This window comes from Carassius carassius, chromosome 3, assembly GCF_963082965.1.
Source record: "Carassius carassius chromosome 3, fCarCar2.1, whole genome shotgun sequence".
Lineage (NCBI taxonomy): Eukaryota > Metazoa > Chordata > Actinopteri > Cypriniformes > Cyprinidae > Carassius > Carassius carassius.
The window spans coordinates 2,689,253-2,705,888 of NC_081757.1; the positions used below are offsets into that span (position 1 = coordinate 2,689,253).

General features: G+C 37.5%; 1 long non-coding RNA gene across 1 annotated transcript; it reads right to left on the minus strand.

The window, feature by feature from the left end:
* Nucleotides 1-4,113: 4,113 nt before the first annotated feature.
* On the minus strand, nucleotides 4,114-4,979 carry LOC132113618 (uncharacterized). The gene is made up of 3 exons (XR_009425186.1): nucleotides 4,785-4,979; nucleotides 4,472-4,678; nucleotides 4,114-4,288 (listed from the first exon to the last, which is right to left on the minus strand). It is a non-coding gene; the product is annotated as an uncharacterized LOC132113618 (long non-coding RNA).
* Nucleotides 4,980-16,636: the final 11,657 nt, after the last annotated feature.

Below are 16,636 nucleotides of genomic sequence, written 5' to 3' on the forward strand. Positions count from 1 at the left end.
CTGGATGTGCACAGCGCATGTGAGGGTGTCTGAGTGTGTGTTTGGGACTTTTGATTCACCTCAGCACCTCGAGTCATTTGAGTCAACTCACCAAAATGATTCGCTCACTGATTCTCGCTGTCGTTCAGTGGTCTTTTCTGCAGGTTACACCAGTGAATCATGAATTAGTCGTATCCCTTTTTTTTGCATGAATATAAATCTAATATGAGTACGCAGATAAATTACAACAAATGCGTTTTGTTCGATTAACCTTCTGAGAACGGCATAAAGGCTATTAAAATAGGCTAGAATATATCCATTTAGAGCAATGTTATATTTATACCAGTCACTAATATACATAAAACACTATTTCATGTAGTGTTTTACGTGGTGTATCGTTGTTAATTATAGTACAACTATTAAAAATAATGGCGTGTGAATGTCTGTTGACTGGATGAAAATTAATTAGTGTTCCCAAATACTATAAAAAAGGGATACATGCAAAAAAATCTGTGGTATGGCAGATCAAGCCTTGATAACACTCTCTAAACCTTACTCTTGCTCTCCTCATCCTCCCCTTCTTACATGTACTCTTCCTCCTCTCCTTCTCAGATTGTGTCTATCTATTGTTTATATCATCATTCAGTCATGATTTTGTACAGTTGGTTTGATCACATCATTTGAAACAAGTCTGAACAATTTTGAATCATTGTGTGTAAACGATGACAACTGTGCTTTAGTTGCGTTTAACTTTTCCCGATTTTTTTTAGAATTTTGTTGCACAAATGCATCAGTGTAATAAGTGTTTAAGTGAAAGAGAATGTGTTTAGAGTTTTACAAACGAGGGCATGAGATTTGCAAATAGAGCCTAACTGCCTGTGTTTAAGGTTTAACAGAAAGAGTGCTTTATTCGACAAATTGGTTTAAGAATTTGGTTCAGAGATTGGGGTTTATTGTTCTAGCAATTCATCTGCACACACACATGCAGCCGTGCTATGACACAAATACTTATTAAATAGACAATTAAACCTTACAATGACATCCCAATGAACAAAACATCTAAATGATACAGTTGGTGTAGGGATTTTTATTGACCACCAGATGGCGGCGGGGGAAGAGAACTGTGTCAAAAGCTTCGAAGCATCAGCGCAGTTTGTTGTAAAAGCCTCACTGCTTCAAAAGCCTCGTTCGGCACATCTCTAGCTATAACATCCTAAATAAATTAGTTATCGGTCATTTTTACACATTCATCATTCTTCTCTCCTCTTACATGATGACCTGTCCTAAATGAAAAACATGCCCTCACTAGTTAGTCGGCTTGTTCCCTGTAAGAGGCGTGTCCGTTCCGTCTATTTAACCAATGAAATGCTTCGTTTCTGCCTGCACTCGAACGTTATTGATAGTTTTCCGCTTTCACGTGACGTCACACACTCATAGGAACGCCCACATAGAGGTCAAAACGAAGTCTTTCTCCAAAGACTGCTGGTTGTTTTTACGGAGTTTGCAACTTTGCATTTCGTTGGAATGTAGTGAAAATGCATATATCAAAGGTGAAATTCAGTAAACACCTTATTGATGATGTATTATTTGTATAGGCAAGCGTATAAACCCAGTATATGTGCGCAATGTGGAAAGTTTCACGTTAAATGTTTTTCCAAAGAAAACCTCTATAAGGAAAACACTGAATTTGCATTCATATTCTGATCTGATTTTGTTCAAATATCTTTGTTTTATTCTTTTGAGAGGTGATCTAAATATCTGCGGCTGTGAAATAGAAGGAAAGTTGATAGGCTTATGCTGCAGTTCTATGGATGTTTGGATGTGAGCACCCGCCACCAGCCAAATGTGGGTGATTTTGTGTTGTGGCGGGTAAACTCGTTTCACCTACGGGCCACCGTTGCAGGTAAATAAAAATAGCATACTGTTTCACCCGACAAAAAAGTTAATTTTCATCCCTGGTGTGTGTACAACACGCAATAAAGTGTAATATCATCTGAAGCAGCTCTGTGGAGAAAGGCGGTGTAAACTGGTCTTTTTGTTATCGAATTGAATAATTGAATTTGTTATCGTGCACAAATTTTCGCAAACCGTCAAGTCTCTGTCAAACCCCGTTAAGTTCATTCTCCTCCAGCATTCTCCAAAATTTTTGATTATATGGACAGTTTGTGTTTATCTTATTGTTTTTAACGGCATAATAAGCAAACTAACAAACAGTATTATCGGTCGCGTGTCTAATAACTGCTGTCCAGGGGATGCATTTTATTTCCAGTCTTCAAGAACTTTTTCAGAAGTTTGCTCTGTGGTTAGTAAGTTGTTACGCTGTTCATTTTCTGCAACATTGTATCGCTACACATGTTTGACAGCTCTGGCGTGACGAGACGCATAAAAACGATGTATTAAAAATGCTATAAAAAGGCGTAAAAGTTTGCAAGCTGAGATTTCTTTCAGTGATACATGAACAGGGGACTTTTCCCCACGTGTTCCCTCTGCTGGTGAATCCTTTCCTTTGGAATTAAATACAACATTATTAAGATAGGCAGCATTTTTGAGCATCACTGAAAGAGAAAATGTCAGTATTTCATTGAGACTTGAGATTAAATAAACTGCTTAAGTATTGTAGATCTTATAGTATTAATTTTCACATGCAGTTACACATTGTCGGTTAAAAACATTGAGTGGCTGGTAGATTTTGAAATCCACCAGACACAGTGGCCGGTGGACAAAAAAGTTAATTTCCCTAATTATGCCCTCCAGGGTCTTCAAGCCAGTCACATGACTGAAAGCTATCAAGAGTGGTAGGAACCGTGTAAATATCGGATCAGCTTTCCAGTGCTGGAGATAACTCAAGGAGCGGAAGGCCTGCGATCATGTTTCTTCTCGATAGGTGAGTAACACCGTGTCTGTGCTGCAACAGCTAAAGTCTGTCTAGTACACTGGATGCCACAAAGTGACCATTGAAAATCATTTAAAATGTGTAAATACATCATAAATGTATAAAGACCCATTTGGTGTAGGGGCATGTTTGTTTTGGTGATTTTAAATGTTAACATTGGCTACCAGAAATCACTTACCCAACCTTTAACAATTCACTCACTTTAATTAATGTACAGTACATTCACCCAGACTATGTTTTTTCCACTGCATAGTGTAAAATGTGGTTTACTGAGATGTCATTGTTAGACCTTTACACTAATATAATATTAAAATGCCTTTGTTTACATTTTCAAACTTTTAGGCCAGTGAAAGTTGCTGTCAGTATAATAATCAATATCTGTTACCAGCCATAAAGTGTCTCAATATAAGTAAAAAATACTGTGTCTGGATGAACTCATATGTGATCCGGGACCCCTTAAGTGTCAATTTCCCAAAATTTCGATTTATACACCAGCTGAAAACTGAATAAATACACTTCCCATTGATGTATGGTTTGTTAGGATCAGACAATATTTGGGCGGGATACAACTATTTAAAAATCTGGAATCTGAGGGTCCAAAAAAAAATGTTCAATGAGACAACACGCGAGGGGAGGGGGACAAAATCAAGGAGGCGGGGCGAGCACAGCACAGAGAAGGCAAACAAGCAAAGTGGATCAATCAGAATGAAATATAAACAATATATCGATGTATACGATATGTCAAAATCCATATCGTGTTTGAAATATATCTCGATATATTTTAAATATCGAGATATAGCCCACCCGTAGTATTGAGAAATTCACCTTTGAAGTTGCCCAAATGAAGTCCAATGCATATTACTAATCAAAAATTAAGTTTTGATATATTTACGGTAGCTAATTTTCTAAATATCTTCATAGAACATGATATTTACTTAATATCCTAGTGATTTTTGGCATAAAAGAAAAATATATAATTTTGACCCATACAAAGTTTTTTTTTTTACTGGCTTTGTGGTCAAGTGTCACATATATGTGAGTCAGTGTGTTGCTCATGATGAGTGAAGTTTAATTTTTTATATCGTTTTTCTTTTTCAAAATATGTTTTTATTTTTTAAAATAAAGTTAAAAATGTAATTAAAATAACATTACAGAGGTTACAGTGTAAAATTAGTTGTATTTACATAATGTATTTAAGACTGTACACAGCTTTAACAATAAACCATGAGAATGAATACTACTAGTACTAATAATAATACAGTTACTGAGTTCAGACAATGTTTTATGTAGTGTACTTGTATATGGTAAATATAAACCTTTTCCTTAGACATGATTTCTAGGCATGAATCAAATGTACAGTGGTTCCTCTTCGTAGTCTATACTGGATCACTGTCTTGTTCACATCCAGACAGTTTCCTGAAAATAAATAAGGCTAGCAATTAATGATTTGCAGGCCCACTCATGAAACTACTACATAAAAGTTGTTAGCTGTTGCTTTTGTTGTTCACATTTCCATGTCGATACATTTCATGACTCATTACAAATGACATGGTGTGCATCAGGTCAACATCAAGAACAATGAATCAATGCATTGTTTACCTTCATAAACAAGTGACATTTTCTCTGGTTTCTTCCCTGCCTGGTCACAGGCCTCCTTTAGTAAAACTGAGATGCTTTCCAGTGGGAACATGTCAATTTGCATGGTCCGTCCAGTACATTTGACAATGATATTGATCTTGTCCACTTCCGCAGGTTCATTAGGATCACTGAATGAGTTTGAATACTGTGGCGAGATGTGTGGATGATCTGAAATAATAGAGTAAAACTGTGTAATTAAATAATATCAAGATCACAAAAACTTGAGCTGATTTTAGTGATTGGGAATTGATTTTATAGGGTTAGAGTTACATACCATAATGACCTGAATGTGAGTTTACAGTGGTTTGTACAGGACTTCTCCCCTCATGGTCCTCAGACACCTGTGTTTCAGGAGGATTTGTGACTGGGATGTAATCTAAAAAGATCAAGGTAATGCTTTTTGATTAAAGCCAAACTTGTTTTGTGTTTATTAAAATACACTGATGATTTGTGCACATTAAGACCATTAGTATTAAGAAGGGTTTCATGTTGACTAACTTTAATATTATATTAAAGTTTCAGACTGCAATAAATTAGTGAATGATTCCATGCACTGCTATTCAAAATCAAAAGATCAAAAGATGTTGATAACAAATACGAGAACAAATTCAGTTAAGTGTCTCTAAACATTTAACTGTGTATTTTGTCACTAATCCTGTCCATGGACTTCTGTCCAATGCCACCCTTCCATTACACTGACTCTCAAACTACACAAGCTGTTGCATGTCATCCTGGACTACATATCCCAGAATCCATTGCACACACACACACACACACACACACACACACACACACACACACACACACACACACACACACACACAGAGCTGCATCACACACCCTACATAGGCCATGGACTTCCTCTCTCTCTCACTGATGAGTATTGTTTGCACTTATCGCCTCATCTGTGATAGCAACGTTACGGAGACATTTCCGAGTTTTTTCTAGTTGAGGGATACACGTCAAGTTTTGTGCCTGATTGTCTGTTTCCTGATCTTCTGCCTGTCTTGGATTCTTCTTTTGCCTAGCTCTCTGTACTTTGTTTGCCTGATCCCAGACCCATGTTAGCCTTTGGATTACTCTTCGTCTTGCCTCTTCTATTACTGTTTGCTGTGTATCGACTCATGCCTGTTTCATGACCATGTCTTTAAATAAAGGCATCCATATGGATCCACATGTCTCACATTTCTGTCGCCCAGTTACATATGTACAAAACAACGTCTAAACACAATGAGTTACAAGTGGATGAACTGGATAAGCTAGATGTTCACCATACTTTCATTTCCGCTATCAGATGGCTCGGTCCACCAGAAGACAGAGTAGATCTTCTGCACCTTTAAAGCACATTATAAAGTTACAGAATGTTTTTACACATAACCCCAATTGTAGTAGTGTTCAATAAATTCTACACATTCCCACACCTTGTGCATGCAACCTGTATTTATTTTTCCTTATTATACTGTAATTGCTATAAGTTTGAAGATGTTTAAATATGGTTTTCATACTCTGTCATTTTTAATACTGTTCACTTTTAACTAGTTGCTTAGTAGCAAGCATATTACGAACATACTGGATTTTTAATAGTACTTAAAAAGCTCATATTAATGCCTTATTCTACATGACCATATTTGACCACTACCTTATTAATATCAATATTATTAAAGTTATTAGGAGTTTATTGAGGGAAACGCTAATAGTTAACAAGTGATCCATAATCTAAAGTGTTATGACTTTTGTAAAATGATAATATGATGTCAGATCTTGCTTCCTGACCTCTCTACACTTTCCTTTGAAAATAAATCTTAAAATAACAGGTAAAATGTTAACATTTTCAGCTTATCTGATCATGCTTTTTACTCTGTTTGTGCTGTTTAACACATTTAACCATAGTTAAATCCAGTACAAAGAATACTGCAAATTTTCAAAATACAATTGGAGTAACTTACCAGAGCAGTGGAATATCTGAATATAATATCCATGTCTTGTCAGTTGTTTCCACACTTGGCTTTTAACGCTCACTTCTTTACAACTGCTCAATATATTCACACTGCATCTTACTTTTGCTTTCTTTCTCTTATTAGCCACCCACCCACATGCATTCCCTCAGAAATTCCCTAGCTTTTTGCTCTAATAAAAACACCTCTGGAGCCAACACTAGATCCCTAAGCAAACAAGTCACGTGTTTGTATTTCTAGTAAGTTTTATTCATGCAGATTACACATAAATGTCTTACAGGAGTAGTCTGTCCAATATGATGTGATTTTAATTGTATTCAATCTACACGTTTGTCTGAGGAACAGGCCAAAATTTTAGTTGTAATTGTAATGAAGTAGTTTCCAAATAATGCAGCTTTTACATAAGCATGTGTGCATGCTTCACCTCCAGAAAATGCAGTAGCTATTTTAATTTTAATACATCACAGCCTCTTGCTTCTGTACCATAATATTGATCCTTTTTGTCGTGTTCTTATATTAACAATCTTTAATGTTCCATGTTAAATGTTAATTGTCAGCTTTAGGTGGTTGACTTGTATTTACTAGAAGTAAAAACAACATAAAGTATTTAATTTAAATACTTACAATGTCAACATGATAAAGATGTCATTTATTTAGCGAAATCAATAATTCCGGTTTCAGATGCTCTCGATGTTTGATATAAAGATATACATGCCCCCATACGCAGTTGTCAAATAACATGCATTTTTACTTTATTAAAATACAACAGAAACTCCAAAACATTATTCAACCTGTTTAACTGGGAGGGCATGACAGTCCATGACAGTCCTTTGGTAAGAAAGTTGGGACACTGTACAAATTGTGAATAAAAACAGAATGCAATGATGTGGAAGTTTCAGATTTCAATATTTTATTCAGAATACAACATAGTTATCATCAAATGTTTAAACTGTGAAAATGTATAATTTTAAGGGAAAAATAAGTTGATTTTGAATTTCATGGCATCAACACATCTCAAAAAAGTTGGGACAAGGCCATGTTTACCACTGTGTGGCATCCTCTCTTCTTTTTATAACAGTCTGCAAACGTCTGGGGACTGAGGAGACAAGTTGCTCAAGTTTAGGAAAAGAAATGTTGTCCCATTCTTGTCCAATACAGGCTTCTAGTTGCTCAACTGTCTTAGGTCTTTGTCGCATCTTCCTCTTTATGATTCACCAAATGTTGTCTATGGGTGAAAGATCTGGACTGCAGGCTGGCCATTTCAGTACCCGGATCCTTCTTCTACGCAGCTATGATGTTGTAATTGATGCAGTATGTGGTCTGGCATTGTCATGTTGGAAAATGCAAGGTCTTCCCTGAAAGAGACGACGTCTGGATGGGAGCATATGTTGTTCTAGAACTTGGATATACCTTTCAGCATTGATGGTGCCTTTCCAGATGTGTAAGCTGCCCATGCCACACGCACTCATGCAACCCCATACCATCAGAGATGCAGGCTTCTGAACTGAGCGCTGATAACAACTTGGGTTGTCCTTGTCCTCTTTAGTCCAGATGACATGGCGTCTCAGTTTTCCAAAAAGAACTTCAAATTTTGATTTGTCTGACCACAGAACAATTTTCCACTTCGCCACAGTTCATTTTAAATGAGCCTTGGCCCAGAGAAAACGGCTGCGCTTGTGGATCATGTTTAGATATGGCTTCTTTTTTTACCTATAGAGTTTCAGCCAACAACGGTGAATGGCACGATGGATTGTGTTCACGACAATGTTTTCTGGAAGTATTCCTGAGCCCATGTTGTGATTTCCATTAGCATTCCTGTATGTGATGCAGTGCCATCTATAAGGGCCGAAGATCACGGGAATCCAGGATGATTTTCCGGCCTTGACCCTTACGCACAGAGATTGTTCCAGATTCTCTGAATCTATGGATGATATTATGCACTGTAGATGATGATAACTTCAAACTCTTAGCAATTTTTCTCTGAGAAACTCCTTTCTGATATTGCTCCATTATATTTTTCGCCACAGCATTTGGGGAATTGGTGATCCTCTGCCCATCTTGACTTCTGAGAGACACTGTCACTCTGAGAGGCTCTTTTTATACCCAATCATGTTGCCAATTGACCTAATAAGTTGCAAATTGGTCCTCCAGCTGTTCCTTATATGTACATTTAACTTTTCCGACCTGTCCCAACTTTTTTGGAATGTGTAGCTCTCATGAAATCCAAAATGAGCCAATATTGGGCATGACATTTCAAAATGTCTCACTTTCAGCGTTTGATATGTTATCTATATTCTATTGTGAATAAAATAAGTTTATGAGATTTGTAAATTATTCCATTCCTTTTGTACTCACAATTTGTACAGTGTCCCAACTATTTTGTAATCAGGTTTGTATAATTCATACACTACATGGTTGAGTACATAGTGCATGAGTACAACCTGTATGAGTGCGTTATTTGGGACATAGCTTCAGTCTTAAGAAATAGACTGACCAAAGCAGTTAGCCAAGGATAATCTGTCTTGTTTTCCAAATTCAAATAAAACCTAATCTATGTTTGTAAATGACTTGAAAAATGTGAACATTCTTAAACAAATTGATGAATCATTTGGAAGACTAAGACTGTTATACAACGGCAGACCGGTTTTACTTTCACTTGGTTTTCTATGTGCTTTAAAGGCCTGTACAGTTGAGTTAGCCTATATTGTCTATAGTCAGTTCCTGGATCCTACATCTGGTTCACAGCCTGCTGCATATATAAGATACTGAATTCTTAAATAATCTAATCTAGTTGTGGAGCTCAGGAGGTCCTGGACACTTGGCTGTCCGCCCTACTAGGTCAGTTGATAGAGCATAAAACTCTTAAACTCAGGGTTGTGGGCCCAAGCCCCATGATTTTGCCGATTAAGACTAACCCTAGATCAACATCTTTTGATGATCCTGGATCAACATTATTGTCCAAAAATATAGACTTAACCCAATCCCTACCCCTAAACCTAACCCTACCCATAATTTATTCCTAAAATCAGTGGGAACTGATAGATGATTAACAAGCATAGGAGCACCTAACTCTGATTGTAAGACTAAAACAGATGTTTCCTGAAAAGTTGTGGATGAAAAGAGGCTGTGAGCCATAGACTTGCATTCTTATTTATTTATTTAAATGCCTTTTAAAATATTTTCAAATGTAATTTAAACTGCACAAAGTTGGTAAATTGGTTTATATCACACACTGTAAAAAGGTCATGTCATTTTTACAACTCACTTTTAGTTTTGTCTATTAAACTTTTTCAGAAAGACGTTTCGACCAGTGAGTTTATTCTTCTTAAATACTGCAATGCTATAACCAGTCTTTACCTCTAATCCTAACCCACACCCTTACTTTAACCAATGAAATTGTCTGCAGGGGTGAGATTTATGGGGATTTTGCAACTTAAACACATCTGATTGGACATTGCGTTAAAGAAATCAACAAATGTCTATGTCTGTGATTGGCTACATCACTGAACTCTGCAATAACACATTTGAAATAAAAACATTTGTCACTCTTCACAGTGCAAACACAAATATGCAGTGGATCTTTGCCAAATCTGTTTCGTCAGCAAGCTATTACAGTTTTGATTGGTGGAGCTTAAAAAATCAATGCAGTATGCCTACCATTTATAGTGGAAATGGTGTTCTGGTTAAAAATGACCATAAGCAATTTACAGAGAAGGGTATAACTGCAGCCTGGAGCTCTCCAAATAGGGGCGGGAACTCCAAAACGGGGTGGGGGCTCCAAAATAGGGCGTGGCTTCCTCCCATTGAGAGACAGGTGCATGATATGCATGCACATTTTCCCCCAATCCACTTCAGTGCAAACTCCGCCCCACAGCTGATTCTTACGTTTTTATTGGTTGTGAAGTGTTTCCTAAACTATGCAACAAAAAAATGCTAACCCCTACCCCACACCTTGCCTTAACCATTGAAATTGACTGAATGACGGGATTGGACCTGAATAGCGTGGTAAAGAAAGTTGCAGTTCAGGAGATAAACAGTTAATAAGATTATGCGATATGAGACTCACCTGACAATGGCACCTTTTTAGTTACACCCAGCATCACTACTCCCTCCTAGCCTGCGAATTTCGTGCCCCGGGGCGGCCTCGTTGCTTGGAATAATGCGATAGAATAAAATCTTTCCCTTCCGTTGGGACGGAAGTATTCGGGTATTCCCGTATACATCATGAAGCAGAGGTTCAGACTTGGGTCCAAACACCACTGGCCACAAGCTTTGGGCTCTGCTCTCATGGAGAACATTTATTTATATAGCATATTTTATTTGAGATGAACTAGAAACAATGTTTAATTTATAATGTTTTAAGAACAGGCAGAGAGTAGAGGTCTTCACGGGTCCAAAAATTCATGCCTGAACCCGAAAGAGACCCGTAATGTCCTACACCGAACCGACCCGGACCCGTCTAATATTTCAAAAGCTGGACCCGGACCCGTGTAGATCCGAGAAATGCCTACCTGGACCCGACCTGGACCCATGTATTATTTGAAAGCTGGACCCGAACCCGTCGTGAAGACACAGACCCGACTGGACCCGATTGTCACATATTCCACTTTAAATTGCTATTACAAGTCAATAAACATGTTGCGAGAAAAAAAACCTATATCTTAATTTAAGGAGCCGTAGTCTCTCGTCCTTGTACCTGACTGACTGTGATGCATTATAATCCTCAGACAAGAAAGTTATCCATGTTATTCCACTCGTTATTCCAAGTCCAAGCTTAATCAACTCATTATTTCAGCTTCAAAGTTCCACTTGATGTCACGGTGACGGATGACAAATGCAACTGTGCACTTGTACATTCTAACTCGAGATTAATTTGCATAATAACTTCGACTGTTTGCCCTTTTGAACTATAATAACGAAAGCTCCTTCAGTGCCATGGCCGCTTACGCTATCATCTCTGTGCTCTCTGCTCTGCGTCGAGTCTGAATATGACCACTAAAACTTTAAGATTAAACGGTTTATTTATATTATTATAAAAATGGGAGAAAATGTAAACCGCGGTTTGTCCCTCACTGGTTGCCATAGAAACATGACACGCGCTCGAGACTGCACATGCGTGTTAGCTGGATCATCCTAAAATATGATTTAACGCAATTTGAGCGTCATAGAAAACATTCATGTGAGAGTTCACCTCCGATTTTGTTGCTGATTTGAAATATATTAAATATGAGTGTGTCAAGTCTGCGATTATTACCGTGCATGCACTTGCATTCTGCGCGCTCTGCTTCTAACGGCAAAGAGAGACAGATCGGTGTTTTTTTTTTTTTTGCTCACTCTGTTCTTTTCCTAATTTTACAAGTTGCAAGTTACAAAAAACACAAGCAATGTCTGATCACGGACAGGTGTTCTCCGAGTCCGATGACTCCGATCGCACGGGTATTACACACAATGTTAAACAGACCCGTGACCCGAAGTAATAGATTTGGACCCGACCCGGACCCGGCTGATCATTTAAAATATAGACCCGGACCCGTACGGGTTCCGGGTCGGGTCCCGGGTCGACGGGTCTCGGGTGCACTGTGAAGACCTCTATTAGAGTTCTTCAAGAGAACAGCTTCCATAGATACAGATGGTTGGTCTGGGAACGCCCCCGCCCCGGGAATGTGAATTTAGCCCGTGGGGAAAAACATTGCCATGGCGCCATTTGAAATACAAGGGACAATCATGCCGAAGACTTGTTGTGTCGTTTTCTGTACCTCCAATAAACTAACAAATTATGAATTGAAGTTCTACATCCTTCCTAATAAACATACAGAGCCGGAAAGGATGACAGAATGGCTACAAGGTGTGAGGATGATCAAGGGAAGTTGTGGAAATCCCAAGACTAAGCATGTGTATGTAGTCGGCATTCATCACAGACAGGCTACGTTAACATTGTGTTCATTATCAACGCTATCAAAACTGTCTTAGGTTGTTTCAGAAAGTGGCATGCATATATAATTAGCCTTATCATTCTACCTGAAGCAAAATTATGTAACGTTAGCCTAGTGTCGAACCCAGGGGCGTAGATTACGCAGGGGACACGTGTCCCCCCCACTTTTAATATCACGTATATTCGTCCCCCACACTTTTTCGGGCAAGTGTGTTTTCTAGAGCTGATATGAATAAATCTAGATTTAAATTCAAAAATGCAGGATAGTCTGCACATGACCTGATGTTTTTTTCGGACCCAGAAGGCGAGATGAACATCCCGGAGCGCTAAACTCTCCTGCAGAGTGTGTTTCATTCATACTCGAAGCCGGAGGGCGCTCTCGCGCAGAAAGTCGTAACCAGGAATTTCCTAATATGGACAACAGCGTCCGGCTATGATTTTCACAGACACCAGAAACATTTGGAAACACGAAGACATTCGATTGGGACAAGATGTGGTTTATTAGTTTTTCAAGTCATATCCAGGTAGCCTAATAAATAAAGTAACCAACGGTATATGAATAATGCAGTGCTAATTGTCATAGGCCTAGCATTTATTACAGTATAGAAACTATTCTGCTTTATGTGATTGTAGAAAAAAGTGTTTGTAGTATATAAACAAATCATTAGCCTATTATTGGTTATTGTCAAGCAGTTAGAGATTTCTAAGCCAATTAAAAGCTAGAAGTTAGAGAAAAATTAAAGTTGCCTATAGCCACTACCACTTTTTAAAAAGTAAGATTGTTAGTTTTTTAAAGAAGTCTGTTCTATCCACCAAGCCTGCATTTATTTGATACAAAGTACAGCAAAACTTTAACCTTTTGAAATATTTTCACAAGGCCATTTAAATTAATGGTTTTCTATTTGAATATATTTTAAAATATAATTTATTGTGATTTCAAAGCTACATTTTAAGCATCATTACTCCAGTCACACAGTCCTTCGAAATCATTCTGATATTCTGATTTGCTGCTCAAAAAACATTTATTATGATGGTGTTGAAAAAGGCCAAGTATATTTTTTCTGGTTTCTGTGATAAATAGAGAGTTCAGAAGAACAGCATTTATCTAAAATATAAATATTTTGTAACATTATAAATGTCTTTATCATCACTTTTAAACAATTTAAAGCATCCTTTCTAAATAAAAGTATTACTTTCTATAATCTCTTTTTCAAAAAAGTAAAATTCTAGCTTTTGAATGATATAGTATGTTATAACAGCTTTTAATTTCAGATGCTAAATGCTAAAAATTGAGCTTTGATCACAGAAATAAATTACATTTTAAAAGACATTCAAATAGAAAGCAGTAAAACTATTACATTACTGTTCATGCTGTACTTTGGATCAAATAAATGCTGGTCTGGTGAGCAGAAGAGAATTTATAAAACATTAAAAATCTTACTGTTCAAAAACTGTTGACTGGTAAGGTTATATAGATTACATAAATGTTGTGTTGTATTGTAATGTTATATATTTATATATCTCATTCCTGTCCCCATCACTTCTGAAATGATGGCTTCGCCCCTGGTCGAACCCAAACTCGTATGAAAATGCGTCTGCTAAGAGGTGTAGTCTACGTGATACCACTAGAAAAGGCCAAGGATTTCCGTATACCCACTTAAAAAAGCGTGAGGACACATAACAACTTTCATTCATAAATTCACCTCGTCTGTGTTTGCGAATGATTGAATTGCGGAATCCAGTCAAAAATAGAACTTGCTGTATAAAGCAGAACGTCACGGAATTTGGCTATTTTTGAATGAATACATCTACTGTAAAATTAATCAAATATCGATATGGACTAGTTTATATGAATATTAAAGTTAAAAGAGACTACAATTGTTCTATGCGTCTCTGGGAATGAGCGCTCAATATGTGCATTTTTGTCATTCAAATACACATGATGTTCGCAGTGTTTTCCTCCACGCCGACTCCGCCCTCGCCACGCCCCCAGCTATGACTAGAGGCCGACTGTATATAGAGCATCACAGTCCCGCCCACAGCCCGAGAGAGCTTTGGTGCCGGAAGTAAATTTCCCATTCATTTCTCCCACTGACTTTCGGAAAAATCCGTATCTAAAGAGTTTTAGAGCATGTCTGAGGATAACCAGCTACGGCTTGGATACTTGGACATTTCCAGTCTGGCAACACTGAACGAGCCTTTTGAGTGACTTCCAAATCTAACAACGGCCGCGCAAACGCGGAATTTCCTCCAGTGAATTTTATTTTATATAGTGAATGTGCAGTTATACCAGTTCTTTCAGTATTAATCGTGTAAATAAATAGTGTTTTATATAGGTATTGGGTATTGATTTTTATATTTATCATTGTGTCTTTTATATATTGTGTGCGTGTTTGAAAGCGGTTAACGATAACGTCAGCAACATGGTGCAGTGCTTTGTACCTGACTGAAATCACCGCTCAGTAGTCAACACGTGTCGTTGCCATTACACAAATGTTCAGTAAATGCACAAAAAGGTTTGCCTAGGCTAAATATTGTTTTGACAGTGGCATCATAAAATGCTTGATATGAATCATACCGTATGAAGGCTACAGTAGCCTAGCTAAAGTGGACGATAATGCTAACTAACGTTACCAACCTCCCTGCAAAACTCACCAAAACTTTGTAGGTCTTGTCCCTCATGCTGGCCCTTACTAAACCCACAAGCTGACCCTCGGACACGCTACACTCAACTAACGTTACATGACCCTATCTAAAGTGTTTTTCACCCCTTAGAACACTTGTTTTCCTCCTTGAAAAAAGCCATCATGGCAGCAAAGGAGCTCGTGATTGCACTGATAAGTCTACCGTGCAAAAACGCAACACAGGTTTTAATTTTATTTTTTCATTAATGATCTTCAGTCTTCACGGACCTTCGCGGGGTTTAACCAGACAGTTCCACGAGTTCCACCAATCAGATGCATCACTGTGGGATTGTTCAGGATTGTGGGTAATGAAGTACTTATCCAAGACATCGCGAATAAAAGGCATTTATCTCAAAACAAGGTTAGTGCCCCATGAACTTTTGGCGTTTATATGAGCATATACTATCGCTTAGTACAGCCGTAGCTGGTTTTAAGTCTACCATGTATGGTTACGTTTTTATGGCTTATTTCCCAAATGTCAATGCAGAAATTGTATTGAATTTTTACTTCCGGCACCGACTGTGGGCGGGACTGTGATGCTCTATAGCCATAGCATGACAGAATGTTCAAAAATGACCTCTTTGGTCGTGAGTTCATGAACCTTGTCCATAACGGGACATAACATGGAAAAAACATGTATTTCATGCAAAATTCTTCTTTAAAATAATTAAATGAATGTACGTGATGTTAGGTTAGCATTAGTGATTGTTAGAAAGAAATAAGAGACATAAAATATATGACCAATTATGGGTGGGCGATATATCCAAAATATCATTTAAGGATATCAGAAATTTCACAATATTTTTCCAGATTTTTTCACAGCAACAAACAAATCTCAGTATAATTATTGTTGTTTTATATTTTTATTAAACTGAGAATAAAGAATTAAATTACAAAGAAAATACTACATATGTTGTATAAAGTGTACAATTAAAAAACTATAGTCTTCACTCTCAGGTATGAACTGTTTCTTTTTAAATTTTCAAAAGTAAAAAAACAAAAAAAACATGAATATTTATTTCAGTTTATGCGGTGCGCTGTCGCCTTTTCTACGTAAACATCTGTCAAATCACGTAACGTGGATGTCATTCAGTCTCTTGCTGGAGACAAAAAAAAAAACCTTGAAAGCGTACAGAGCCACGGAAGAGACGTTTCTCAAGCGCTTTCCGTGAGCGCGATTCGAGACGGAGTGGAGACAGACTAAAGGCGTTTCAATCATTCATAACTCGTCCAATCTCGCAGTGGAGCACGAGCTCAGTGATTGGCTGTTGTCCAATCTCGCATTGACAGCCGATCCTGATCCAGAGACGGGCTGTTAACCGTAAGGTTGATGGTTCGAGCACACCCAGGGACGAACAACTTTTTGATTTCAGTCAGAATGATTGCTAGAACTATAATAGCATTAATTAACCAATATGGTTACCATGTGTTTGTTGTTCACAAGATAAATCCCTTCTCGTTTTTCTTTCCTTTTTTTTTTTTTTTTTTTTTTTTGGAAATGCATTTTAACTGGCACGATGCACAATTAAATAACTTTTTTGATTTTGATAGTTGA